Genomic DNA, 14,344 nt, shown 5'->3' with positions numbered 1-14,344 from the left:
AAGGGAGGCTGGTTGAGATATATAGAGAAGAAAGACTTGAACATGTACTCAATTAATCTCTCTCTCTCTCTCTCTCTCTCTCTCTCTCTCTCTCTCTCTCTCTCTCTCTCTCTCTCTCTCTCTCTCTCTCTCTCTCGTGCGTCATCATTTACCTGCATGCGTGTCACCCCCAACACTCACACCATGACATTACACCCTCCCCTCTCTCCCCTCTCACTCCCCTCTCCTTCCCCTGTGGCGGTGATGGTGGTGGTGGGAACGTGTCACAAAGAACCACTACCTTCTGTTCCTCCTTCTCCTCCTCCTCCACCTCCTCCTCCTCCTCCTCCTCCTCCTCCTCCACGCTGTCTTGACTCCCACGGCGACCAGTCAAGATGAACGTTTCTCCACTACTCTCCTCCTCCTCCTCCTCCTCCTCCTCCTCCTCCTCCTCCTCCTCCTCCTCCTCCTCCACCACTACCCACTCGATCATCCAGCGTCACCCACAGATAATGGATGACGCCTTTTACTTGCTCGAGCCAACATGTGGGCGTAGAATGGCACCTGTGTGTGTATGTGTGTGTGTGTGTGTGTGTGTGTGTGTGTGTGTGTGTAGTAAGATTATTTGTATGTTAGGAATGTGAGGGAAGGAGGTGGAGGAGGTGGTGGTGGGGAAAATTAAAGGTGGGGGGGAGAAAGAGTTACATGTTGTAGGTAAACACGCGCAGACCCTCCCTTCACCCCCAAACTGTAAGGTGGTGGAGAAGTAGGAGGAGGAGGAGGAGAAGGAGGAGATGATTGTGGTGGTGATGATTGAGGTGGAAGAATAAGAATAAGAGGAGGAGAAGGAAGAAGAATTGGAGGAGGAGGAAGAAGAAGAAATAAAGAATGAATGAAATGAATAAAGAGAGAAAGATGGAGAGAGAGGAAGAGATAGGGGGAAGGAGGAGGAGGAGTAGTAATGTTAACAGCAGCAGGAACAACAACAACAACAACAACAACAACAACAACTATTACTACTACTACTACTACTACTACTGCAGCAGGAACAGGAAAACCGCAGCAGTAGTAGTAGTAGTAGTAGTAGTAGTAGTAGTAGTAGTAGTAGTAGTAGTAGTATAAGCCTGAGGAAAACACACGTACGAAGAAAAATGTGGGAAGAGAAGTGTAAACAGTACAAGAAGAAAATGGTTAAGAAGCATGATATAAGCAGCATTCAGGTGACGGCAACAACAGCAGCAGCAGCAGGAACAGCAGCAGAAGACCGTAGCGTGAAGCAGCATTTTCTCAACCCCCAGCATTGGCCACAGAGGCTCACGATTTGACGGTCAGGAATGGGCCAAAAAAAGCCCTGTACCCCCTGAGGCAAACTTGTTATAGGCGGCGGCACACACGACGGCGGGGGATTCGTGCCGCGCTGCCTGTTTATGAGACGAGGGGCGGGCGTGGGCGATGGTGGGCAAGTAGTAGCAGTAGTAGTAGTAGCTGAAGTAGTAGTAGCAGTAGTAGTAGTAGTAGTAATAATAGTAGTAGTAATACGAGAAGAAGAAAGAGGTAACTGGCAGATTAATATGAAGAGGAGGAGGTGGTAGTGGTGGTGGTGCCAAGAAGAATGTGATTAACTCTTGATTCAAGGCGTCAACGCAATCAAGAAACGCATGATGCCTCGCTCTTCAAGCTTCTGTCCTTTGCACCTGTCAGCTGTCTCGCCTTCCCTCCTGCCCCCTTCCTCCCTCCCTCCCTCATCACCTTTTCCTCTTCCCTCTCCTCCCTTCCCCTTCAGTTCCACAACTCTCCTCTCCCCCCCCACTCAGCATTCACTCCTGCCTCTGCCTGTCTCTTACCATAATCAGCAGTGCTCTTAAAGCTCTCTTTCTTGCTCCCACAACACATTGAGGGCGACCGCAGGGCATGTGGTGAATGGTGTCTGGCGTCGCTTCAATAACGGGAGGAGGTGGAGGAGTAGGTGGAGGAGGTGGAGGTGGAGGAGGAGATCTGTGCTTTCACCCCCCTGTGAAGAAAGGCCCTCCGGTGACAGTCTAACTACAGCCCTGAGAAAGCCTGGCGGCACCACCTGTAAGCGGCCTTCCCCCTCCTTCCACGCTCCCTCCCCTCCCTCTTTTCCACCCCTGGGACTGCCTCCTCCCTCCCTTCTTCCCTCCCCTTCCACCCCATGACTTCACTCCCCCTCGCCCTCAGCTATCCGTAAATAATCCGTAATGGAGTCTTGTCATGCATGCAACAGCATTTATCTGTCACTCTCAGTCACCAGGACGAGGCACCGGCGTGAACCACTATCATCTCGTTGCCTTTGTCCTCGTCCTCATACTCGTCCTCGTCACTGTCCTCTTCTTCGTCTCTGTTCTCTTCCTCGTCCTCGCATCTCGTCCCCACCATTGCCCTCGCCCTCGCCCTCGCCCTCCTCTTTCTCCTTCTCCTCCTCCTCCTACTCCTCCTCTTCCTCCTCCTACTCCTCCTCTTCCTCCTCCTCCTCTTGGGCAACCATTATTAATTAACATTGGCGGCGTGATGACGGGGAGACTTTTATCATGCGATGGCTCGCTTTCTCTTTTCTTGCTACCATTTTTTTTTATCCCCTTGCCCCTGTTTATCCCGTCCAAAGCCTCTGACACAGAAAATGGAGACCCGTCCTATGGCATGCTAACAGCTTCAGGATGATGGCTGGGCGGGTGGGCGTGCAGGGTGCCACTGCGCACGCCCGTCCCGCCCCGCCCCGCCCCGTCCGCCCATCCCATCCGCTTTTAGAATATGTGTGTGTGTGTGTTTGTGTGTGTGTGTTGAGAAGACCTGAATGTTTATGAATATTTACGGTGTTTTTAGGGATGTTTTATCTTTACAGCCAGCGTGGTGGTGGTGGAAGCGACAGCTGTGGTTCTCGTGCCTGTATTAGTAGTACGTAGTTACTGTAGCAGCTGTTTCTGTAATAATCGTGAAACAAATAGTAGTAGTAGTAGTAGTAGTAGGAGTAGTGGTGGTAGTAGTAGTGGTAGCAGTAATAGTTGCTGCTGTTGTTACTGTTGTTGTTGTTGTAGCAGCAACAGCAGCAGCAGCAGCAGCAGTAGTAGTAGTAGTAGTAGTAGTAGTAGTAGTAGTAGTAGTAGTAGTAGCAGTAGCAGCAGCAGCAGCAGCAGCAGCAGCAGCAGCAGCAGCAGTAGTAGCAGCAGCAGCAGCAATAGCAATAGCAATAGTTTGTAGTAGTAGTAGTAGTAGTAGTAGTAGTAGTAGTAGTAGTAATTGTAGTAATTGTAGTAGTAGTAGTAGTAGTAGTAGTATTGTTGTTGTTGTTGTTGTTGTTGTCGTATAGTAGTAGTAGTAGTAGTAGTAGTAGTAGTAGTAGTAGTAGTTGTAGTAGTAGTAGTAGTAGTAGTAGTAGTTGCAGCAGTAGCAGCAGCAGCAGCAGCAATAGCAATAGCAATAGTTTGTAGTAGTAGTAGTAGTAGTAGTAGTAGTAGTAGTAGTAGTAGTAGTAGTAGTTGTAGTAGTAGTAGTAGTAGTAGTAGTAGTAGTAGTTGTTGTTGTTGTTGTTGTTGTTGTCGTATAGTAAGTAGTAGTAGAAGTAGTAGTAGAAGTAGTAGTAGTAGTAGTAGTAGTAGTAGTAGTAGTTGCAGCAGTAGCAGCAGCAGCAGCAGCAATAGGAATAGCAATAGCAATAGTTTGTAGTAGTAGTAGTTGAAGTAGTAGTAGTAGTAGTAGTAATAGTAGTAGTAGTAATTGTTGTAGTAGTAGTAGTAATTGTTGTAGTAGTAGTAGTTGTAGCAGTAGTAGTAGTAGTTGTTGTTGTTGTTGTTGTTGCATAGTAGTAGTAGTAGTAGTAGTAGTAGTAGTAGCAGCAGCAGCAGCAGCAGCAGCAGCAGCAGCAGCAGCAATAGCAAAAGCAATAGCAATAGTTTGTAGTAGTAGTAGTAATAATTGTTGTAGTAGTATTAGTAGTAGTAGTAGTAGTTGTTGTTGTATAGTAGTAGTAGTAGTAGTAGCCTTTTATTCATGCTGTTGTGCCATACTAGAGGACTGCGTGATCACTCACTCAGAGACCAGCGAAATTGATTAATTAGGAGGTTTATATTATACAACATTACGAATCTCTCTCTCTCTCTCTCTCTCTCTCTCTCTCTCTCTCTCTCTCTCTCTCTCTCTCTCTCTCTCTCTCTGATAATTACCTCATATAAGACATGGAATTGATATAGTTCGAGAATTGCCAATGGTCGTCTTATTTATTTTCGAATTCTTTGGATGTTGGATAAATACTGATACATGCTTTTTTGGAGTTAATATATTGCCGTGAAGTTTATCTATTTTCCTTTAAAGCAAAATTGTGAATAATGCACCCAGCACATGCCGCCGCCACACCTCCTCAGCGGTGACGCACAAGTCTGGCTAGTATTGTTCCCACACCTCGACTGGTTTATATATTACGTAAAAAATGAAAAAAAATAACTGATACATGACGTGCATAGTGACATGTGGGAAGCACAGCGGGTTGGATGTTGGGTGGGGAAGTTTGTGAGGTTCGGGCAGCGGCCGCTAGGTAGCAGCAGTTGTCGCGTCAACAACACGCGCCGACCTCGGGAGCCACGTGGAGGCCCGACGCCCGCGGTGTGTGGCGCGCGGCGGCCCCTCCCTTGTGTCGCCCCGGCGGCCACCTCCCTCCTACTTGTTGCTCCCATCACACGCCCGCGCACCTGTTGATTATGGCGCGGTGCCATTTCCTCCACGCACACTGACTAGGGACAGGTAAGTGCGGGGCGTGTGAGAGTGTCTTGTGGTCGCTGATGGGTTGACAGGGGTGAGGCGGCAGACCACAGAGACCGCCACTATTTACTGACTGCTGACTGACTGACTTTAATTTTGTAACTGACTTACTGACTCATTAATTGACTGCAACTGATAATTGTTTTTTTATAGAATCTTCCGCATCTTGGGACGATCATAGACAAACACGATACTCATCACATAATAGTTACTGTTCTTTGCAGGCTGGCAGGGTATTTATGTAGATGATCACACAGTCTTCAGGGAATTCCGGTGTTCAGGAGAATGCCACGTTCGCCAGTTAGGCGCAGCAATCACGTCACGACTAATCGCTTTATCACGTGCCGTTGCGTAAGTGTAGAAAGTTTTTGTCGTGTGCATCCGGCGTCGCTATCTGCCTGTCTCTGTGTGTGTGTGTGTGTGTGTGTGTGTGTGTGTGTGTGTGTGTGTGTGTGTGTGTGTGTGGCGCATGAATCCAGGCTCTCCCACACCCTCCTCTCTTCCGTCCCCCACTTCTGTATCCCGCGTTCCCCCAACTCCCACCCCTCTCGTGACCTCATGTAGCGGGGTCAGGCATCCTGTAGGGACTCAGTCACCTTCGTCAACTACCGTATGTGACTGCAGTGCTGTCTCACCGCTCTGTGCAGCGTCGATCGAAGTCGGTAGAAAGTAAACAGGGAAGCCTCGGGAGTGAAAAAGTTCCTCCGCTCGGTTTCCTTTCTCCATAATGAAATGTTGGCGTTCTTTTCATTGAAAGTCGTGGATGCCTCCAGGTCTCGCATATGGTAGCTGGTGCAGCCACTGGAGCGAGACGGGGCATGTGGAGAAGCAGCCAGTGGAGCGAATGGCTGCAATGAATGGCGATAACGGTGGAGGGATGTTACATAATGAAGTCGCCGCAGCTACCTTCGCTGTCGCTGGGAAAGTGCGCGCGATGGAAATATTGCTTGCCTGGAGAGGGAGTGAGTGGAAATAGTGTAGTTTAGTGCGGGAGACTCCTTGGTGACTTGAATGACTGACGGACTGCAACGGAGGCTGACAAGAAGTGAGATGAGAAACTTGCGCCATTCACCCGGCATCTCTTCTTGCTCCCTCCACCCGCGGCGCCCTCCACACCTCGCGGGGCAGTAAAGATAAGGTTGCTCCCTGGGCGTGACGTTTTGCATTCACAACTCTGAATATATCTTCTTACCAGGCCCGTTTCTGTGTCGTGTCCCCCTCCCTCCCTCCCTCACCCAAACGTGCCTCCCTCTGTCCCACTTCCCTCATGCCCCCTTCCCCCTCCCAGCCGCGCCTGCCCTCGTCCTGCCCCCGGCCTGCCCCTTGGGGTTTCCTTTCGAGACGTGGGAACGGCGGCCGCGCGCACCACTACCACCACAAGCCACCAGAGATGATGCGCCCCAGCTCCTCCGGGCTGGCCCCCCCTCCCTCCTCTCACTCCCTCACTCGCGCTCCTTCATTAGTTTTGGTCCTCCTCTTCCTCCTCCGCCTTCTTACGGCCACCCATAGGTTTCAACCATCCTTTAGGCCTCCCATCGATCATACCTTGAATTCATCGCGGCCTAGTATCGGTGCCGCAATGCCCCTAGGAGCGAGGAGTAGCGGCAGGAGGAGGAGGCTGAGGCTGGCAAGCGGCGGGTGGGGAGGGAAGGAGGGGGATGAATCCGCCGCCGCCGCACCTGCCTCTCTTTCCCACGTCCCGCGCCTCACACTGTTTGTTTATTCCATTGTTTCCCTTGCGCTCTCCTTCCACGCTCGCTGGCCACCTCTTATTATCTCTGCTGTCGTGTTTTACGGCCTACGTTTGCCCGCTTCTTCTTAGCGCCTGGCAGAATCAGACGAGGGAGTTTGGGGGAGGGGGGGCGCCGGATCTGCCGGAGAATGGTTGGGAGGTGTTGAGAGTAAGTTACTTTTTTGAGGCGATTCTCTCTCTCTCTCTCTCTCTCTCTCTCTCTCTCTCTCTCTCTCTCTCTCTCTCTCTCTCTCTCTCTCTCTCTCTCTCTCTCTCTCTCTCTCTCTCTCTCCGCTCCCCCAGTGTGTTTGCTGATGGGGGGCAGGGGGGCATTGACTGGGGTAGAGTTCTCACATTTCCAGCATGACGGGCATAGAGCGGCGGCCTCAGGCAAACAGGAAATCATTATTCTTACAGGTTTTTTTCATGCATCAGGTAAAATCGACAAGTCTTATCCGCGCCTGGGTTTAAATGGAATACACCAACGCCTCCCACTGTAGGATTTGTTGGTGGGATTGCCGTCAGTATTAGTGTTATTTATTCCTGCCTGTGATCTCGTGGATTCTCACACGCCAGCACAGAAAGGGAAGTGGGTGGATCATGGTGGTCTGTGAAGCAGGATTACGAGAAATAACAGTTCATATACGTACTGAAATGTTAATCGAGAGAAAAAGAATATAATGAACTTATGCAGCTTCATAGCAATATCGATTTTTTTTCTCTATTGTGTAAAGTCGTTTCGTATATGTGAAGGAAAAAAATGTTACCTTAACATAGCTAACCAGAGATAAACCGAAGCTAGTAATTAAAAGTAATTATTGACACTGCAATGACTGGTTTAAAAGACAGACACAGTAAAATATTTTATACTTTAAACGTATATTGATACCAACATGCAGTGGTAGTCAAGATTATGAGGAAAAAAAGCAGACTGTATTTAGCGAATCTCCCAGTCTCCTCTCACCCTTGGCCTCCCCCTCTCCCTCTCCCTCTCCCTCTCACTCTCCCTCTCCGTCTCACTCCTCTCTTGTTGATCTACTCTCGCCCTCTGAACTGTGACTGGCTGCTGGACTTCGGACTGGCTGGTTGACTAGCTCGACTGACTTCCTTGATACATGACTGAACTTTGAACTCTCTCTCTCTCTCTCTCTCTCTCTCTCTCTCTCTCTCTCTCTCTCTCTCTCCTCTCTCTCTCTCTCTCTCTCTCTCTCTCTCTCTCTCTCTGATTATTTTGATGAGGTTGAGAGTCTTCAGCTTGTTAGCCACCTCAGTTCTCAGTCTCTTGTTATCATATTTATGTTTTCTTTATATCCTCAATTCTTCGTTATTTTTTTCTTATTTCTTTTTTTTCAAGCGTTTATTTTTATTTTCCAAAATCCTTCTTATATTTCGACCTATCGTCTTTCCTTTCCCTGCTTCGCTCACTTATGAATAAAATGGGTTCCATATTTACATGTAGTTTTATTTATTTATTTATTTGTTTATTTATTTGTTTATTTTGTTTATTTATTTATTTATTCATATATTTATTTATTAATTCATACATTTATTTACTTATATTTTTGGTCGCCACCTTTCGTCACGTTGTCACGTCTGTTCACATCTGCTTAAATTAGGATAGTTTCCTCTCCTTGCTTTCTTTAACTATTTTACATCATCTGTTTTTTTCTTTTTATCCTTTTCTTTTTAGCCTTTTCTTTTCTTTTCTTGTTCTTCATGTTCTTTCCATTTTCCTCTTCTTTCTTTACTTATGGCTTCTCTTTGAACCTTTCTTTCTTTTCCGTTTTTTTTTTTCTCCTCACTCTTCCCCGTCGTCGTCCCGTTAACAGTTTCTTTGGTGGAAGAATATTTGGTCTGCAGGTTTAATCAGCACACACCTGCACCTGCCCGTCGCCTCGTCTCGCTGCGGATATTTATGAAAATCCTTGCATGTCCCTCGATTATTGACGTTTTTCGGCACACTTGTTTACGCTCGTGCCTTTGTACATTATATACGTACATGGCCGACACTTAATTGTTAATCACACGTGCGTGAGCTTTCTCTCTCTCTCTCTCTCTCTCTCTCTCTCTCTCTCTCTCTCTCTCTCTCTCTCTCTCTCTCTCTCTCTCTCTCGTTATTGCGCCGTGTATTGTGTTATGTCTAGTATTTTTTTTTTTCTGTCTACTCTTTCCGCACGTGTTACAATTTCAACTTTGCATTAGTTAAGTCTATGAAAATGTTGTCGTCGAATACTCTTTTAACACATGCTCATTTCTCTCCCACCTATCCCCCCCTCCTGCTCCTGTCTCCCTCCCTCCCTCCCTGCCCTCTCTCCTACCTATCCCTGCTCCTCTAGATAAGTAGAGAGTTACATGGGGGATGAGGGCAGCTTTACCAGCGTACCTTGCATTTAAAACTTGCGTCATAATTGATAATCACCACAACAACAAAAAAGCATCACAAAGCAGTTAATATCACACTCAAGAAGACCACAGCTGCCACGTGCTACAATGACCACCACGTGTTGTTGTGACCGCCACATATACGTACGTAGGCCCAGTGACTTGCGTTCTTGTACTCTCAAAACACAGACCTAAATAAGAAATAGTAACCAGCAAAGCCTTTTTTTTTTCATATACACGCTATCGCAAACCACGGTATAAGACGTCCATTTTTTCTCGTATCATCTCTAATAATAACATTAGAAAGACCTTCATTTTTTTTTTCTATACTACACGCTGAGAGGTTCCTGGTATCTGGTTGGTATCTGTTTTTTTCTTTACCTGCGGATTTAGTTCGTACACGTGTGTCTCCTCACGTCTGTAATAAGAGTTCACTGCACCGAGGAGACAGGTGGCTTACGCTTTCTCCCGAGGCTGTGCAAGTGCGGCGGTTGGCGGTGGTGGCGGTGGTGGTGGTGGTGGCGGTGGGAGGTGAGGTGAGGTGAGGGAGAGTAGGAGCTGGGGAAGGGTGTGTGTGTGTGTGTGTGTGTGAAGTGGAATGTAGAGGGATCCAGTTGAGTGTTATCGAAGTCAATAGGTCGTTTAAAAATTTTGAGTGCTCGATTTCTAGTGCTCTCCTCCTCCTTCCGCTCAACATTTCTCCGTTTAGGAAGGAGAGAGAGAGAGAGAGAGAGAGAGAGAGAGAGAGAGAGAGAGAGAGAGAGAGAGAGAGAGAGAGAGAGAGAATTCTCAACAAAAAGAAAAGACGAGTTTAATAGAAAAAAAAAGACGGTGTGTGTGTGTGTGTGTGTGTGTGTGTGTGTGTGTGTGTGTGTGTGTGTGTCAGAGTGTGAGAGAATTCCCACGCTGAGCTTTTATACACCGCTGCTCTCCGCGTCACCTCAGGTCTTAGTACTGTTCCTCCATCTGTGCCCCGCCCCGCCCTGCTCAGCCCATCCCCGCCCAGCCCCGCCCCGCTCAGCCCCGCCCCACTCAGCCCCACGTCCCAGCCTCTCCTCGCCTCGCTGCCCCACAGGCCTTCACATCAGCCCTCCTTCCCCCGTTCCACTTCGAAATGCCCCGCAGCTGTGGATGACACTTCACTTCTTCCCCTCCTCTCCTTCAGAAATTAAGATGCAGATATGAAATGAACAGGTGTGTAATGTGAAAAAAATTGAATGTTAATGTTTTCTTGTTCTCTGTTACTCGTTGCTAGAGAGAGAGGGAGAAAAATCAGAGCTGCTATTGTGAAAGTAAGATATGAATGAGAGAGAGAGAGAGAGAGAGAGAGAGAGAGAGAGAGAGAGAGAGAGAGAGAGAGAGAGAGAGAGAGAGAGAGAGCAACAGGTAGGATTGATCAGTCGAGCGTCAACGATGTAATTTTATTTTCGTAATGAACTTGTAACACGAGATTACCGACGTTATTAGTGTCGTTTTTCGCACATCGCTTCACAGAAACATATCGAGCAGGTGTGTGTGTGTGTGTGTGTGTGTGTGTGTGTGTGTGTGTGTGTGTGTGTGTGTGTGTGTGTGTGTGTGTGTAGGACGTAATAGGTATGCTTGTATTATTTCCACAAGGTATTGCGAGCCCTTTACCAGTGCACACACACACACACACACACACACACACACACACACACACACACACACACACACACACACACACACACACACACACACACACACACACACACACACACACACACACACACACACACCTCACAGCATCATGTTACCCAAAGAAAGCCGCAGCTAATACACGTGTTTTTGTATCGCTATTAAATGGTTTGTATTTGTGAAGCTTCTCTTACTCGAGAAAAAGTAAAGCGAGTGACGAGTTTCTGTTCATTAAAGAAAATAATAATAAATAAATAAAACTATAAAGATGTAAAAGAAGAATGTGGTACTCCTATAAATTTGTTTTAATGAGAGAGAGATAGAGAGAGAGAGAGAGAGAGAGAGAGAGAGAGAGAGAGAGAGAGAGAGAGAGAGAGAACACATCATGAGAAGCATTAAAAAGAAGATAGAGAAGAAAAAAGACTTCGCTTTGTAATTTTGACATCATGTCTCCAATTACGGTGACTTGAATTAATAGGAGAGGTGAAGGTTTGGCAAATGCTGTTCGCCGCCACCTGCCATGACAAGACAATGGATTTAATGGTTACACGAAAACAGCTACGCCAATTGTTGTATAAATGCAGCTTCCCTAATTGGATCTAAGAGTATAAGCGTCACTTGGGTAGGAACATGTAGTTAATTAAGGCACTCCTTGTAGTAGTGGTATGTTGTCAGTACGTAAGACATGGGTATCGCTCAATAATTTCTGCATCGCCGAGTCATAACCGAAGACGTCTCGCTGGCAGGAGTTGGTTCTCAGAGTAGCAGATGACTGGAATAGACTTGAGTTATCAGGTTGTTAGTGCCGAGTCATTAAGACGGTTTAAAAGAAAAGGAGATAAGTTTGTGGATGGGGGTGATAGGCACTGTTTTTTTTTTTTTTCTCTCTCTCTCTCTCTCTCCCAGTTTCCCTTACTTTATGTTCTTAGTTATCGCTCTCGTCTCCTCTTAGTGTCATTCTGTAAGCTGATCCCTCTGTGGCATATTGTGATCAATATGCCTCGTGTAATGCCACGCTACATGGCAGGCTGTAATCACGCTCCAGCAATGTTTGATAATATATTAGATGCTCAGGCTTATGATTTCACGCTTTTTTGATAGCCACTTGTCTGCGAAATAAAAAAAAACAAAACACTTCTGATCACTGGCATGGAACTTGATAATTTAAGAAAATTAATACAACATTCTGTCTTGTTGCAATCAACAGTATGGAATTTCACCATTAGATTTTGTATTCCTGTAATTTTCAAGGTCATTTTTTCATTAACCACATGTTCCATAAAGGCAGGTTGTTCCTGAATGGTGTCAGAAAACATCTTGCAGCCAGTGGGTGTAATCGATGGAGTTTTCAAGTATAACAACAAATTCTGCCTGATGAAACAGGCCGAGGAAGTGGCCGCATTAATGGCAGGTGAGCATACATGATGAGCACCTTGTACTGTGTTAATGACCTCCACCTCGCTGAACCTGACTGTTGTGCCAAGTGAGACTGAGCGGTGCATCGCAGTGACTCAACGACACAGACTGTGCGATGTAAAGCATTACACTCCTGTTGCCCTGCGTCCCCCGAGTGTCCGCGGCAGTGGCACACACACACACACACACACACACACACACACACACACACACACACACACACACACACACACACACGTGTCACAACCACAAGTTGCTTCTCACTTTAAATCTCTCTCTCTCTCTCTCTCTCTCTCTCTCTCTCTCTCTCTCTCTCTCTCTCTCTCTCTCTCTCTCTCTCTCTCTCTCTCTCTCTCTCTCCTGCACCACGACATCATTTACAGTATAATCTAAATATCACCAGAAGATTTTGTTAAGTTACGGATAATATTTTTCGTTACAAAAAAGTAAAAAATAACAAGTTATCCATTTACCAATAACGTTTCCTATTACGGCCAGAAACGTTATGTGAATACATGCACACATCTGTAATGGACATATGGATGAATGAATGGAGTCACATCCTGTACACGTTTTTTTAATTAATTTATTTATTCATCTTTTTTTTCCCCCTCTAAACACAACACAAAACGTTCTGTGCTGATATACTCGACTTGGTTACAGCGGCACTCCTTATCACCACCACCACCACCACCACCATCCATTACCACTATTATCACCACCCCCTTACTACCACCACTACCATCACCACCACTACCAGTTCTTGTGTCAGTCACGTCCCGGACACGATGACGGGGCTGGTGAGGCATCCGTCACGGGGCCCCAGCAAGGAGGCCTCGGAGAAACACTTCACTGCAAGAGAGAGAGAGAGAGAGAGAGAGAGAGAGAGAGAGAGAGAGAGAGAGAGAGAGAGAGAGAGAGAGAGAGAGAGAACCACGTAAAGGCAATAAAGGGTTAGAGAAAAGAAAAAAAAAAACTAATGAAGATAATGTAAGAGTACAGTGGTGATAAATTTCGCAGTAATGTGTTTTGCTTTCATTATTACAGTTCATTTGTGGTGTGGTTTATTGGATGATAAGTATTTATTTAGTACGTCTTTTAGAAGTGTCTCGAGCTTTGAAAGTGTTGGTGTTCACTCACAGGATTGTTATGCAGAATTGTGAGGGTGTTGGGGTCAGTGCTTCACTCCTCCTCCTCCTCCTCCTCCTCCTCTCCTTTTCCTCCAGTTGCTGTTGTTGTTGTTGTTGTTGTTGTTGTTGTTGTTGTTGTAATAAATTCATCATTGATCTTAATTTTTGCTATTTGTAATACTCTTCTCGTCTCTCCTCTCATCTCCTCTCTTCTCCTCTCCTCTCCTCTTCATTTTCTTCTTCTGTTGCTAGTAGTACTACGATTACTACTTCATTATTATTATTATTATTATTATTATTATTATTATTATTATTATTATTATTATTATTATTATTATTATTATTATTATCATTATTATTGTTGTTGTTGTTGTTGTTGTTGTTGTTCTTGTTGTTGATGATGTGGGCTAAGGGTCGGTCATCTCTCCCTTAAAGGCGTGGAAAATGAGATGCAAGGGAATGCTTGTGGGTGTGAGTGTGAATGTGAATGTACATTTAGGCGCCTTGTCTTGGGTACGTCCATTTATGGGTGTCAGTCTGGTATACATAGATTGGGATGTTATCATCATTATTATTATTGTTGTTGATGTTGTTGTTGCTGCTGCTGTTGCTGCTGTTGCTGATGTTGCTGTTGCTGCTACTGATGATGATGATGATGCCTGTACCTATACGACCTTCAGCTATTTGGACTCGTCACAAGGCAACTCTGTTGCAACAGAATCGATTTACAGCTACACTGCTGCAGCTACGTCGACTCGAGTACAGATGAATGCTTCACGGAGGCGAAGGGTCCGCCGTAAGGTATAAGCGGCAGGTCCTAAAATGAAGATGAACTGAGCTAGCCCACCGTGCACCGAGACCACCGAAGCGGTCACAGATCAATCCGTGGTGGAGGTGGTGCAACACAACGGACGTTCCTGGCCGCTGAAAACCGTTCGCTGGGAGCACCGTGGCAGCGACCTGACAGGACGCCTTCATGGCTCACCCACCGTCCGTGTGTTTGGGCGAGATGGGCATCCCTTCATGGCCAAGTGGGACGAGGCGCCTACAACGCAAGAAGGCACACGTCCCTGGAGGGCGTGGTGCAAACTATGTTAGTATCACATTGATACTGTCACGCAAAACTGTTTTTACGTAAAGGTGAGGACGAAAACAGTTCTATGAAAAGGGAATCCCAGGGAATACACGCCTATCCACGCGGAAGAAGAGGACGGAGTCATTCACGGGAAGGAAGACGTTGATATACATGAAACAATAGGATTCGTTCCCTTACAGGAAA

The 14,344-nt window shown here is 46.4% G+C and overlaps 1 long non-coding RNA gene across 6 annotated transcripts in view; it reads left to right on the top strand.

Moving 5' to 3' along the window:
- The first annotated feature begins 4,305 nt into the window (after window positions 1-4,305).
- Window positions 4,306-14,344, top strand: part of LOC135103527 (uncharacterized) — a 91,522-nt gene continuing 81,483 nt past the window's right edge. For 2 of the 6 annotated variants that reach the window (XR_010270100.1, XR_010270095.1), the window contains exon 1: window positions 4,311-4,731. This is a non-coding gene — a long non-coding RNA (uncharacterized LOC135103527). Of the gene's footprint in view, window positions 4,732-4,973; window positions 5,101-14,344 lie in introns of all 6 variants that reach the window. The other 4 variants (XR_010270094.1, XR_010270093.1, XR_010270092.1 and 1 more) reach the window with 4 other exon arrangements.

This window comes from Scylla paramamosain, chromosome 9, assembly GCF_035594125.1.
Source record: "Scylla paramamosain isolate STU-SP2022 chromosome 9, ASM3559412v1, whole genome shotgun sequence".
In the NCBI taxonomy this organism is placed as follows: domain Eukaryota; kingdom Metazoa; phylum Arthropoda; class Malacostraca; order Decapoda; family Portunidae; genus Scylla; species Scylla paramamosain.
This window is presented reverse-complemented; position numbering and strand designations above follow the sequence as displayed.